Source organism: Somniosus microcephalus, chromosome 30 (assembly GCF_052327205.1).
Source record: "Somniosus microcephalus isolate GS21.2 chromosome 30, FLI_Smic_1.0, whole genome shotgun sequence".
NCBI classification, from domain to species: Eukaryota; Metazoa; Chordata; class Chondrichthyes; order Squaliformes; family Somniosidae; genus Somniosus; species Somniosus microcephalus.
The window spans coordinates 706,396-721,111 of NC_141016.1; the positions used below are offsets into that span (position 1 = coordinate 706,396).

Consider the following 14,716-nt stretch of genomic DNA (forward strand, 5'->3'; position numbering starts at 1 on the left):
GGTGAAAGGCGCTATAGAAATGCAAGATCTTTCTTTCATTCTTTCTTGCTTGAAGAAAGGTTAACACCGCCCAGGTTCTGATCTAAAGGAGTTTAAAGGGAGGGAGGATTGGAACTGTTAGAAAACACGGATCAGAGCCAAAAAACCGAATTTCCTTTCTCTCGCCCAACACTGCGAATTCCCGCTCTGTGTGAGCAGCACTCTTGCTGAAATGTATTGAGATAAGTTTGCTGCAGGAATCTGAACTGAGGTGGTTTTCAAATGGCTTCTGACTGGGTTTAAAGGACAGCCACTCACTAAAGTCAGACAGAAATATTTGTCATAGTTCCTTCCTCAGATTTTTGAGCAGAGTTCCTCTCCTTTCTACGGTGAGCCTTATTCTAAATGCCACCATATTGAGGTCACTTATCCGTGGCTTTGTCACCTCCAGACTTTCTCTCTCGGCTATCCTGGCCGGCCTCACATCTTCCGCCCCTCCGTACACTCGAACTCATCTAAACCTCTGCTGCTCGTGTCCTAACTCGCTCGAGTCCCGTTCACCCATCACCCCAACCGCTCGCTGACCCGTGTCCTAACTCGCTCGAGTCCCGTTCACCCATCACCCCCACCGCTCACTGACCCGTGTCCTAACTCGCTCGAGTCCCGTTCACCCATCACCCCCACCGCTCACTGACCCGTGTCCTAACTCGCTCGAGTCCCGTTCACCCATCACCCCCACCGCTCGCTGACCCGTGTCCTAACTCGCTCGAGTCCCGTTCACCCATCACCCCCACCGCTCGCTGCCCCCCGTGTCCTAACTCGCTCGAGTCCCGTTCAGCCATCACCCCCACCGCTCGCTGCCCCTGTGTCCTAACTCACTCCAGTCCCGTTCACCCATCACCCCCACCGCTCACTGACCCGTGTCCTAACTCGCTCGAGTCCCGTTCACCCATCACCCCCACCGCTTGCTGACTCGTGTCCTAACTCGCTCGATTCCCGTTCACCCATCACCCCCACCGCTCGCTGACCCGTGTCCTAACTCGCTCGAGTCCCGTTCACCCATCACCCCCACCGCTCGCTGACCCGTGTCCTAACTCACTCGAGTCCCGTTCACCCATCACCCCCACCGCTCGCTGCCCCCCGTGTCCTAACTCGCACGAGTCCCGTTCACCAATCACCCCCACCGCTCACTGACCCGTGTCCTAACTCGCACGAGTTCCATTCACCCATCACCCCCACCGCCTCACTGACCCGAGTCCTAACTCGCACGAGTCCCGTTCACCCATCACCCCCACCGCTCACTGACCCGTGTCCTAACTCGCACGAGTTCCATTCGCCCATCACCCCCACCGCTCACTGACCCGTGTCCTAACTCGCACGAGTTCCATTCACCCATCACCCCCACCGCTCACTGCCCCCCCGTGTCCTAACTCGCTCGAGTCCCATTCACCCATCACCCCCACCGCTCACTGACCCGTGTCCTAACTCGCTCGAGTCCCGTTCACCCATCACCCCCACCGCTCGCTGCCCCCCCGTGTCCTAACTCGCTCGAGTCCCATTCACCCATCACCCGCACCGCTCACTGACCCGTGCCCTAACTCACTCGAGTCCCGTTCACCCATCACCCCCAGCGCTCACTGACCCGTGTCCTAACTCGCTCGAGTCCCGTTCACCCATCACCCCCACCGCTCGCTGCCCCCCGTGTCCTAACTCGCTCGAGTCCCATTCACCAATCACCCCCACCGCTCACTGACCCGTGCCCTAACTCACTCGAGTCCCGTTCACCCATCACCCCCACCGCTCACTGACCCCCGTGTCCTAACTCGCTCGAGTCCCGTTTACCCATCACCCCCACCGCTCACTGACCCGTGTCCTAACTCGCTCGAGTCCCGTTCACCCATCACCCCCACCGCTCACTGCCCCCCGTGTCCTAACTCGCTCGAGTCCCATTCACCCATCACCCCCAGCGCTCACTGACCCGTGTCCTAACTCGCTCGAGTCCCGTTCACCCATCATCCCCACCGCTCGCTGCCCCCCGTGTCCTAACTCGCTTGAGTCCCGTTCACCCATCACCCCCACCGCTCACTGACCCGTGTCCTAACTCGCACGAGTCCCGTTCACCCATCACCCCCAGCGCTCACTGACCCGTGTCCTAACTCGCACCAGTCCCGTTCACCCATCACCCCCACCGCTCACTGACCCGTGTCCTAACTCGCATGAGTCCCGTTCACCCATCACCCCCACCGCTCACTGCCCCCCGTGTCCTAACTCACTCGAGTCCCGTTCACCCATCACCCCCACCGCTCGCTGACCCCCGTGTCCTAACTCGCTCGAGTCCCGTTCACCCATCACCCCCACCGCTCACTGACCCGTGTCCTAACTCGCTCAAGTCCCATTCACCCATCACCCCCACCGCTCACTGACCCGTGTCCTAACTCGCTCGAGTCCCGTTCACCCATCACCCCCACCGCTCACTGACCCCCGTGTCCTAACTCGCTCGAGTCCCGTTTACCCATCACCCCCACCGCTCACTGACCCGTGTCCTAACTCGCTCGAGTCCCGTTCACCCATCACCCCCACCGCTCACTGCCCCCCGTGTCCTAACTCGCTCGAGTCCCATTCACCCATCACCCCCAGCGCTCACTGACCCGTGTCCTAACTCGCTCGAGTCCCGTTCACCCATCATCCCCACCGCTCGCTGCCCCCCGTGTCCTAACTCGCTTGAGTCCCGTTCACCCATCACCCCCACCGCTCACTGACCCGTGTCCTAACTCGCACGAGTCCCGTTCACCCATCACCCCCACCGCTCACTGACCCGTGTCCTAACTCGCACCAGTCCCGTTCACCCATCACCCCCACCGCTCACTGACCCGTGTCCTAACTCGCATGAGTCCCGTTCACCCATCACCCCCACCGCTCACTGCCCCCTGTGTCCTAACTCACTCGAGTCCCGTTCACCCATCACCCCCACCGCTCGCTGACCCCCGTGTCCTAACTCGCTCGAGTCCCGTTCACCCATCACCCCCACCGCTCACTGACCCGTGTCCTAACTCGCTCAAGTCCCATTCACCCATCACCCCCACTGCTCACTGACCCGTGTCCTAACTCGCTCGAGTCCCGTTCACCCATCACCCCCACCGCTCACTGACCCGTGTCCTAACTCGCTCGAGTCCCGTTCACCCATCACCCCCCGTGTCCTAACTCGCACCAGTCCCGTTCACCCATCGCCCCCACCGCTCACTGACCTACATTGGCTCCCAGTCCGGCAATGCCTCGATTTTAAACAGGGTTCCCCCACTCACCCCGGCGCTTACCTCTGGGTGGTGATTCGTGCTGTTGGTGATCGGGATTGTCCTCAGCAGGCCCAGAGGCCCTCGCCGTGCCCCCTCACGGCAGCTGGCGAGCACAGGCTGGGACCGGGCGAGGAGCTTCAGTGATAAGGACGACCTCTGGAGGCCCAATCCATCCGGCGATTGCGGCCCACCCTCCGAGGCCCGGATTGCCCCTCCCTGTTTCCGTGACAACGTCCTCTGGAGGGCCCGCTCCAGCTTCTGGTGCACCGAATCCAGTGGGGGGAGGGGGGCTTCCTCAACCCCCATCTCAGGGCCTTGGCCTACCTCCTGCTCCGACCAGCCGCCGCGGCAACGGGGTGTCCATGGAGACCTGTGGGATTTGCCACAGGCTGACGGTGCGGGAGAACCCGGGGAGGCCTCGCTCCGAGCCCGGGTTTAAGGGGCAGCAGGCCTTGGCGCTCACCATATCCACTCCGGAGTCTTCCGACTTGGGCTTGCTGACGGCCCATTGCTTGCCGGCGGCTGAAGCCTCACTGCTCGTCCTCGCCAGGCCACTTTCCACCGATTCGCTCCACAACTCCATCCTGGCGAAGATTTGGGAGCTGCTGCTGTCTCTGGTGAGGTTAAACTCTGGCGAGGGAGAGAAGCGGTGAGTGACGCGTGTTTAGTACAGTGTTCAGTCATGAGCTGCTGTAACCTCGAGAATGTGGAGCCCCCAAGGCAGCGAGTCAATTCCTTAAAGCCAGTGACTGGGAACCCATCAGCTAACAAGCCTGTCACGCCCACACGAGCTTACACAACACTCCTCACAAACATTAAACGCTCCCTCAGACTTTAGGTAGCACAAGAACTTCCAGTTTCACAATGCTTTATCAGGCCAAAGAGATTCAAGACAAACTGGACAGAGGACGAAATAAGCAAATGATTGAGAGGAGCTGACAGTGTAACCGGGAGAGGGAGGAGAGCAGAGGAGGGGAGAGAGGGAGGGAGAGAGAGATAGCAAAGAGAGGTCAGGATGGGGGAGATAGAGGGGAACGATATCGAACAGGAGACAAGGCAGAGATGTGAGGGATTGAGAAGAGCAGCACGGATAGAGGGCAGGGAGAGAGTGTGAACAGGGAGAGAGTGCGAACAGGGAGAGAGTGCGAACAGGGAGAGAGTGCGAACAGGGTGAGAGTGCGAACAGGGAGAGAGTGCGAACAGGGAGAGAGTGCGAACAGGGAGAGAGTGCGAACAGGGTGAGAGTGCGAACAGGGTGAGAGTGTGAACAGGGAGAGAGTGTGAACAGGGAGAGAGTGTGAACAGGGTGAAAGAGATGGAGCAAGGAGAGACAGAAAGAGAAAAACAGAGTGAGGGGGAGCGATATGGAGAGACAGGGAGAAATAATAGAAGGATAGGTAAGAAAAGACAAAGGGCGAGACAGATGAGAAAAGGAGAGAGAAAGAAAAACAGAGAAAAGGGCAGAGGAAGACAGACAAGAAAAGTAACAGGCGGAGAGAGGGAGAGAGAGAAAGATTAAAAAAGACAAAAGTCATGAATGATGGAAATGTGAAATAAAAACCAAAAATGCTGGAAATGCACAGCCGGTCCATCGATGTGTGAACGATAAAAGACAGACGAATGCTCGACGGTGATTCTATCCAACATTACAACAGTGACCACACTTCAAAAAGTACTTCATTGGCTGTAAAGCGCTTTGGGACGTCCGGTGGTCGTGAAAGGCGCTATAGAAATGCAGGTCTTTCTTATACCTGAAATGTGCCTGTATGACCTGTTGTCACCCCGCCCGCATGTGTCTGCCATGTGCTGTCACCCACCTTCAGATGAGCCAATGATTATCCCGCACACTAATCAGGAAGTAGTGTTTGGGATTACTCATAGCGCAGAGAGAAATGTGTGGAATGTGAAACGTGCCCAGAATATCAATGGAGCGGAGTCATGGCTGGCGGCACCAGTCTGGATCGGACAATGCATTCCACTCCACTCCACGGAAACACACTCATCGCCGTGACTTCCAGTCCCCCCACAACAAGTGGACGATTGTACAGGACTGAAGAGATGATCGATAGTGAATCTCTGATGGTCACACCCAGCCTACTCTCTCCACAGATACTGACTGACCTGCTGAGCATTTCCAATATCTTTGAAGTTTCCTTTTTGTGATGCTGTCTATAGGACTGGAGGTTGCCCAGAGTTTGCACCCAGACTGTAGGGGGGATTGTGGGGGCTACATAACACTCACCTCCCTCACAGGGACGCTCCTAAACCGCCTGCAATTGCCCTCAGGCGTAATGAGGGGAGCTTCTAAAGGAGGGATGGAGTAACGGAGTGAGGCAGAGCAGGGAGCCGAATATTTTTCTCAATCTGACCTTTCGCGGATGGTCCCTCAATAAACGCCCCCCCCACCCCGCCCCCCGCTTCATCCACACCATTCTCTCTCTCTCTCTCCTGCTGTCTCTCTCTCCCAGCCAGTTCTGCAACAAACACCCTTATGTTTTCCCCTGAACTGCCAGGGCTTCTGAAGCCTGTTGAACTAGAGCAGGGGAGGTGGTACAGTAGGCCTCAGCACCTCTGGATCAGGGAGTTTGAGGCGAACCCTCTGCTCCTGAGCTCTGAGGGGCCTCAGGGAGCAGTCTCAGCACAGGCCTCCCCCGCCTCCCTCGCCCCGCCTCCCTCCCCCTCGACCCCCGCCCCCTCACCCCCTCGCCTCCCTCGCCCCGCCTCCTCACCCCTCGCCTCCCTCACCCCTCGCCTCCTCACCCCGCCCCCTCGCCTCCCTCACCCCTCGCCTCCTCACCCCGCCCCCTCACCCCTCGCCTCCTCACCCCGCCCCCTCGCCTCCCTCATCCCTCGCCCTGCCCCGTCACCCCTCGCCTCCCTCACCCCGCCTCCCTCACCCCCGCCCCCTCGCCCCGCCCCCTCACCCCTCGCCTCCTCACCCCGCCCCCCTCACCCCTCGCCTCCTCACCCCGCCGCCTCGCCTCCCTCACCCCCGCCCCCTCGCCTCCCTCACCCCTCGCCATCTCACCCCGCCCCCTCGCCTCCCTCACCCCTCGCCTCCTCACCCCGCCCCCTCGCCTCCCTCACCCCTCGCCTCCTCACCCTGCCCCCTCGCCTCCCTCACCCCTCGCCCCCTCACCCCGCCCCCTCGCCTCCCTCACCCCTCGCCCCCCTACCTCTCGCCCCCCTACCCCTCGCCTCCCTCGCCCCCTCACCCCGCCCCCTCGCCTCCCTACCCGTCGCCCCCTCACCCCGCCCCCTCACCCCCCACCCTCACCCCCGCCCCCTCGCACCCCTCACCCCCTCGCCCTCACCCACGCCACCTCGCCCTCACCCCCGCCCCCTCGCCTCCCGCGCCCCTCACCCCCGCCCCACCCCCTCACCTCCCACCGCCCCTCACCCCCGCCCCCTCACCCCCGCCCCCCCTCACCTCCCGCCCCCCCTCACCTCCCACGCCCCTCACCTCCCGCCCCCCCTCACCTCCCACGCCCCTCACCCCGCCCCCCCTCACCTCCCGCCCCCCTCACCTCCCGCCCCCCCTCATCTCCCACGCCCCTCACCCCGCCCCCCCTCACCTCCCGCCCCCCTCACCTCCCGCGCCCCTCCTGCCCCCTCACCTCCCGCGCCCCTCCTGCCGCCCCTCACCTCCCTCCCCCCTCCTGCCGCCCTCACCTCCCTCCCCCCTTGCGCCGCCCCTAACCTCCCTCCCCCCTCACTCCCTCCCCCCCTCACTCCCTCCCCCTCCGCCGCCCGCCCCCCCCTCACTCCCTCCCCTCTCACCTCCCGCCGCCCCCCACCCCCGCCCCCCCTCACCCCCCGCGCCCCTCACCCCCGCCCCCCCCGCCCCTCACCCCCCCTCACCTCCCGTGCCCCTCACCCCTGCCCCCCCTCACCTCCCGCGCCCCTCACCCCCGACCCCCCCCTCACCTCCCGCGCCCCTCACCCCCGCCCCCCCTCACCTCCCGCGCCCCTCACCCCCGCCCCCCAACCTCCCGCGCCCCTCACCCCCGCCCCCCCTCACCTCCCGCGCCCCTCACCCCCGCCCCCCCTCACCTCCGGCGCCCCTCACCCCCGCCCCCCCTCACCTACCGCGCCCCTCACCCCCGCCCCCTCACCTCCCACGCCCCTCACCCCCGCCCCCCCTCACCTCCCGCGCCCCTCGCCCCCGCGCCTCCCCCTCACCTCCCGCGCCCCTCACCACCGCCCCCCCCCTCACCTCCCGCGCCCCTCACCCCCGCCCCCCCCTCACCTCCCGCGCCCCTCACCCCCGCCCCCCCTCACCTCCCGCGCCCCTCACCTCCGCCCCCCCCTCAGCTCCCGCGCCCCTCACCCCCGCCCCCCCCTCACCTCCCGCGCCCCTCACCCCCGCCGCCCGCCCTTACCTCCCGCGCCCCTCACCCCCGCCCCCCTACCCCCGCCCCCCCTCACCCCCGCCCCCCCTACCCCCGCTCCCCCCTCACCCCCGCCCCCCCTACCCCCGCCCCCCCTCACCCCCGCCCCCCTACCCCCGCCCCCCCTCACCTCCCGCGCCCCTCACCTCCCGCGCCCTCACCCCTGCCCATTACCTCCCCCCCCCACCCCCGCCCCATCACCCCCCGCCCCCTCCCTCACCCTCCGCCCCACCACCCTCACCCTCCGCCCCCCCGCCTCCCTCACCCTCCGCCCCCGCCTCCCTCACCCCTCGCACCCGCCTCCCTCACCCCTGCCCCCCACCCCTCACCTCACCTCTCACCGCCTCCCACACCCTTCACGCCCCTCACCCCCGCCTCCCACACCCTTCGCGCCCCTCACCCCTCCTCCCACACCCTTCGCGCCCCTCACCCCCGCCTCCCACACCCCCGCCTCCCACACACTTCGCGCCCCTCACCCCCGCCTCCCACACCCTTCGCGCCCCTCACCCCCGCCTCCCCCTCACCTCCCGCGCCCCTCACCCCCGCCCCCTCACCTCCCGTGCCCCTCACCCCCGCCCCCCCTCACCTCCCGCGCCCCTCACCCCCGCCCCCCCCACCTCCCGCGCCCCTCACCCCCGCCCCCCCCTCAGCTCCCGCGCCCCTCACCCCCGCCCCCCCCTCACCTCCCGCGCCCCTCACACACGCCCCCCCCCACCTCCCGCGCCCGTCACCCCCGGCCCCCCCTCACCTCCCGCGCCCCTCACCCCCGCCCCCCCTCACCCCCGCCCCCCCTCACCTCCCGCGCCCCTCACCCCCGCCCCCCCCACGTCCCGCGCCCCTCACCCCCGCCCCCCCCTCACCTCCCGCGCCCCTCACCCCCGCCCCCCTCACCTCCCGCGCCCCTCACCCCCGCCCCCGCCTCACCTCCAGCGCCCCTCACCCCCGCCCCCCTCACCTCCCGCGCCCCTCACCCCCGCCCCCCCTCACCTCCCGCGCCCCTCACCCCTGCCCCCCCTCACCTCCCGCGCCCCTCACCCCCGCCCACCCCTCACCTCCCGCGCCCCGCACCCCCCGCCCCCCCCTCACCTCCCGCGCCCCTCACCCCAGCCCCCCCTCACCTCCCGCGCCCCTCACCCCCGCCCCCCCTCACCTCCGCCCCCCCTCACCTCCCGCGCGCCTCACCCCCGCCACCCCCTCACCTCCCGCGCCCCCCCTCACCTCCCGCGCCCCTCACCCCCGCCCCCCCTCACCTCCCGCGGCCCTCACCCCCGCCCCCCCTCACCCCCCCCTCACCCCCCCTCCCTCACCCCCCCTCACCTCCCGCGCCCCTCACCTCCCGCGCCCCTCACCCCCCGCCGCCCCCCTCACCTCCCGCGCCCCTCACCCCCGCCCCCCCACCCCCCTCACCCCCGCCCCCCCTACCCCCGCCCCCCCTCAACCCCGCCCCCCCCTACCCCCGCCCCCCCTCACCCCCGCCCCCCCCACCCCCACCTCACCCCCGCCCCCCCGCCCCCGCTCACCCCCGCCCCCCCTACCCCCGCCCCCCCTCACCCCCGCCCCCCCTCACCTCCCGCGCCCCTCACCTCCCGCGCCCCTCACCTCCCGCGCCCCTCACCCCTGCCCACTACCTCCCCCCCACCCCCGCCCCCTCACCCCCCGCCCCCCTCACCCCCCGCCCCCTCCCTCACCCTCCGCCCCCGCCTCCCTCACCCTCCGCCCCCGCCTCCCTCACCCTCTGCCCCCGCCTCCCTCACCCCTCGCACCCGCCTCCCTCACCCCTGCCCCCCACCCCTCACCTCACCTCTCACCGCCTCCCACACCCTTCACGCCCCTCACCCCCGCCTCCCACACCCTTCGCGCCCCTCACCCCTCCTCCCACACCCTTCGCGCCCCTCACCCCCGCCTCCCACACCCCCGCCTCCCACACCCTTCGCGCCCCTCACCCCCGCCTCCCACACCCTTCGCGCCCCTCACCCCCGCCTCCCACACCCTTCGCGCCCCTCACCCCCGCCTCCCACACCCTTCGCGCCCCTCACCCCCGCCTCCCACACCCTTCGCGCCCCTCACCCCCGCCTCCCACACCCTTCGCGCCCCTCACCCCGCCTCCCACACCCTTCGCGCCCCTCACCCCCGCCTCCCACACCCTTCGCGCCCCTCACCCCCGCCTCCCTCACCCTTCGCGCCCCTCACCCCCGCCTCCCACACCCTTCGCGCCCCTCACCCCCGCCTCCCACACCCTTCGCGCCCCTCACCCCCGCCTCCCACACCCTTCGCGCCCCTCACCCCCGCCTCCCACACCCTTCGCGCCCCTCACCCCCGCCTCCCACACCCTTCGCGCCCCTCACCCCGCCTCCCACACCCTTCGCGCCCCTCACCCCCGCCTCCCACACCCTTCGCGCCCCTCACCCCCGCCTCCCACACCCTTCGCGCCCCTCACCCCCGCCTCCCACACCCTTCGCGCCCCTCACCCCCGCCTCCCACACCCTTCGCGCCCCTCACCCCGCCTCCCACACCCTTCGCGCCCCTCACCCCGCCTCCCACACCCTTCGCGCCCCTCACCCCCGCCTCCCTCACCCCCGCCTCCCACACCCCCGCCTCCCACACCCTTCGCACCCCTCACCCCTCGCCTCCCTCACCCCTCGCCTCCCTCACCCATGCCCTCCCATTCACAACCTTCCTCCGTGTCAGGAGCTGACCTCCTAACTCCCAGTGACCCTCAGTGCCCCGAGTGTGGAGCCTGACGTCTCAATCTCGCCCGGCCTGAGCCCCAGAAACTCAGACTGCATCACACCCGGCCCCCGATCACTGACTCTGCCCCGGGAAATTCAAATTGCTGATCTCCCGGCTGCTGGAGGCATCCCCGATTACGGAAAACTCCCGGTCATTCCGGGAAGGTTGAGAACCCCCCATGGCACTGAGCTGACTTGTGGCCGGCAGCTCCCCCCCAGGTGACATGTTACTGAAACTCCGGTCCTGGTTTTGCTCACAACAGAAACTGGAGGCCGGTTAATGATGTGTCCGTGTCTTTGTTACCTCCACAATCGACTATTCCAACGCTCTCCCGACCAGCCTCTCACCCTCCGTAAACTTCAGCTCATCCAAAACTCGGTTGCCCAGTGTCCTAGCTCGCACCAAGTCCCGTTCACCCATCACCCCCCATGCTCGCTGACCTACACTACATCCCAGTCTGGCAACGCACATACTCACACAGACACAGACACTGACACTCACACAGACACAGACCTTCACATACACACTGACACATGCACAGACACACACACTCAAACAGACACTCACACAGACGCAGACACACACACCGCCTTGCTTCTTGAGCTAGCCTTCCCCTGCCCGCCGGGTCTCGCTTAGGGTGGCGATGTCTATGTCGAAATGTCTGAGCTCCGGGGCAACGATAGCAGTACGGCGTTCTGGTCTGTCGCTGTTGGGGTTGTTCATGAGGGTCCTGATGTTCCAGGTCCTGAACTTCATTTTAAAGGGTGGAAGATGCCTGTGCGTGAATTCTTTTAACGTGGGGTGGCCGTTGCACACCAGCTACCACACAGGCTTGACAGAGCAATGTCTTGGTCCAATGGCAAGGGGATCCAAGCCGATTGGAGAGCAGTCTCTGCTACAATGGCCTAGCACACACCCACACACATACTGCTACTGTCCTCCTCCCTCCTTCCCGCAGGTCCTCTCTGCCTGGGTTTCATAGGCTGCAGTGTGGTCCTCCCGACCTCACTGCTGGTCCATGCTGCGCCACTCCTGGGCCTCGACCTTGCCCCTGGGCCTCGTCCTCGCTCCTGGGTCCCTGGACGACGTTCCGGTTTGGGCTGATAAGTGGCAGGTAACATTCGCGCCACAGAAGTGCCAGGCAATGACTATCTCCAACAAGCGAGAGTCTAACCACCGCCCCTTGGCATTCAATGGTATTACCATCGCCGAATCCCCCACCATCAACATCCTAGGGGTCACCATTGACCAGACACTTAACTGGACCAGCCACATAAATACTGTGGCAACAAGAGCAGGTCAGAGGCTGGGTATTCTGTGGTGAGTGTCTCACCTCCTGACTCCCCAAAGCCTTTCCACCATCTACAAGGCACAAGTAAGGAGTGTGATGGAATACTCTCCACTTGCCTGGATGAGTGCAGCTGCAACAACACTCAAGAAGCTCGACACCATCCAGGACTAAGTAGCCCGCTTGATTGGCACCCCATTCACCACCTTAAACATTCACTCCTTCCACCACCGGCATACCGTGGCTGCAGTGTGTACCATCTACAAGATGCACTGCAACTCGCCAAGGCTTCTTTGGCAGCACCTCCCAAACCCGCGACCTCTTCCACCTAGAAGGACAATGGCAGCAGGCGCGTGGGAACACCACCACCTCCAAGTTCCTATCCTGACTTGGAAGTGTATCACCGATCCTTCATCGTCACTGGGTCAAAATCCTGGAACTCCCTCACTAACAGCACTGTGGGAGCACCTTCACCACACGGACTGCAGCGGTTCAAGCAGGCGGCTCACCACCACCTTCTCGAGGGCAATTAGGGATGGGCAGTAAATGCTGGCCTTGCCAACGACGCCCACATCCCATAAATGAATGGAAAAAAACACACACACATACAGACAGTAGCTCCCCACAGTCCCAAGCTATGCCAGCAAAGGGCAAGCGGGCCAGGGCACATCACCATCTGTTGGCAGGACCTGTGCACGGCGAGGGGCAAACACAGGCCGAATGGGAGAGGGCACTGATCACAATGAGATATTCCTGGCAATTATTGCACCCGTCCCAGGATTGGGCTGCGATCAGGTAACAAGGTTTCGACTGGTAAATGTTGGTGACCTGGGTGTCCTTGTGCACGAATCACAAAGTTAATATGCAGGTACAGCAAGCAATTAGGAAAGCAAATGGTATGTTGGACTTTATTACAAGGGGATTTGAGTATAAGAGTAATGAAGTCTTACTGCAATTATATAGGGCCCTGGTGAGACCACACCTGGAGTATTGTGTACAGTTTTGGTCTCCTTACCTAAGGAAGGATATACTTGCCATAGAGGGAGTGCAACGAAGGTTCACCAGACTGGTTCCTGGGATGGGGGGGGATTGTCCTATGAGGAGAGATTGAGTAGACTGGGCCTATATTCTCTAGAGTTTAGAAGAATGAGAGGTGATCTCATTGAAACATACAAAATTCTTACAGGGCTTGATAGGGTAGCTGCTGAGAGGATGTTTCCCCTGGCTGGGGAATCTAGAACCAGGGGTCAGTGTCTCAGAATAAGGGGTCGGCCACTTAGGACTGATGAGGAGGAATTTCTTCACTCAGAGGGTGGTGAATCTTTGGAATTCTCTCCCCCAGAGGGCTGTGGAGGCTCCGTCGTTGAGTATATTCAAGACAGAGATTTGGACTCTCGGGGAATCAAGGGATATGAGAATGAAAGTGGAGATGAAGAAAATCAGCCATGATCTTATTGAATGGTGGAGCAGGCTCGAGGGGCTGGCTGGCCCACTCCTGCTGCTATTTCTTATGCTCCAACCCTTGCCTGCCCAGTCTGTAAAGCTCAGTGTTGCCCTGCCCATAAGCCAAGGCTGAGAATGTGCCTCATCGATATCTCAGCGGTTTATTTTACAGAATGAAACACACACAGGGTGTGTGGGCAACCCCAAGCTCATCCCATGCACTCCAAGCCCCTCAGTACTCACCTTGGCCCTCATCACGGGCACCTCGCGCTCGGACTGTGTGCCAGACCTCCGGGATGACCATCAAACGCCCCCCTCCAAGTTCCCAGGCCTGGCTGAGTGGGCAGCACTCTCGCCTCGGAGTCAGAAGGTCGTGCATTCAAGTCCCACTCCACAGACCTGAGCGCACAATCTATACCGACACTCCAGTGCAGCACTGAGGGAGCGCCGAACTGTCGGAGGGGCAGTACTGAGGGAGCGCCAAACTGTGGGAGGGGCAGTACTAAGGGAGCGCCGAACTGTCGGAGGGGCAGTACTGAGGGAGCGCCGAACTGTCGGAGGGGCAGTACTGAGGGAGCGCCGAACTGTCGGAGGGGCAGTACTGAGGGAGCGCCGAACTGTCGGAGGGGCAGTACTGAGGGAGCGCCGAACTGTCGGAGGGGCAGTACTGAGGGAGCGCCGAACTGTCGGAGGGGCAGTACTGAGGGAGCGCCAAACTGTGGGAGGGGCAGTACTAAGGGAGCGCCGAACTGTCGGAGGGGCAGTACTGAGGGAGCGCCGAACTGTCGGAGGGCAGTACTGAGGGAGCGCCGCACTGTCGGAGGGGCAATACTGAGGGAGCACCGCACTGTCGGAGGGGCAGTACTGAGGGAGCACCGCACTGTCGGAGGGGCAGTACTGAGGGAGCGCCGCACTGTCGGAGGGGCAGTACTGAGGGAGCGCCGCACTGTCGGAGGGGCAATACTGAGGGAGCACCGCACTGTCGGAGGGGCAGTACTGAGGGAGCACCGCACTGTCGGAGGGGCAGTACTGAGGGAGTGCTGCACTGTCGGAGGGGCAGTACTGAGGGAGCGTTTCACTGTCGGAGGGGCAGTACTGAGGGAGCGCCGCACTGTCGGAGGGGCAGTACTGAGGGAGCGTTTCACTGTCGGAGGGGCAGTACTGAGGGAGTTCTGCACTGTCAGCGGTGCCGTCTTTCGGATGAGAGGTTAAACCGAGTCCCCCTCAGGTGGATGTAAAAATCCCACGGCCATTCATGGAAGAGCAGGGGGTTCTCAGTCCTGGTCCTTACTTATCCCTCAATCTAACATCACTAAAACAGATTATCCAGTCATTAGCACATTGACTGCCACGTTTCCTACAACAGTGACTGCACTTCAAAAATTACTGCATTGGCTGTGAAGCGCATTGCGACGTGCGGAGGTCACCATCGGTGCTGTAGAAATACAAGTCTTTCTTTCTAATAAATGCTGGCAACGTCCACAGCCTAAGAATAAATCATTTTTAAAACAGCTTTTAAAAACAAAGAGTGAATGTAAAAAGCCCCCAGTAATCCAGGCCTTGGCGGAGAGATCATCGAATAATCCACAAAC

At 63.8% G+C, this 14,716-nt stretch overlaps 1 pseudogene across 1 annotated transcript in view; it reads right to left on the bottom strand.

Annotated features, from left to right (window-relative positions):
• The window catches only part of LOC147097840 (uncharacterized), a 15,425-nt pseudogene extending 11,396 nt beyond the window's left edge, over window positions 1–4,029 (bottom strand). The window contains exon 1 of the transcript XR_015074229.1: window positions 3,294–4,029. The product of XR_015074229.1 is annotated as an uncharacterized LOC147097840 (transcript). The remainder of the gene's footprint in view (window positions 1–3,293) is intronic.
• Between the last annotated feature and the right edge of the window lie 10,687 nt (window positions 4,030–14,716).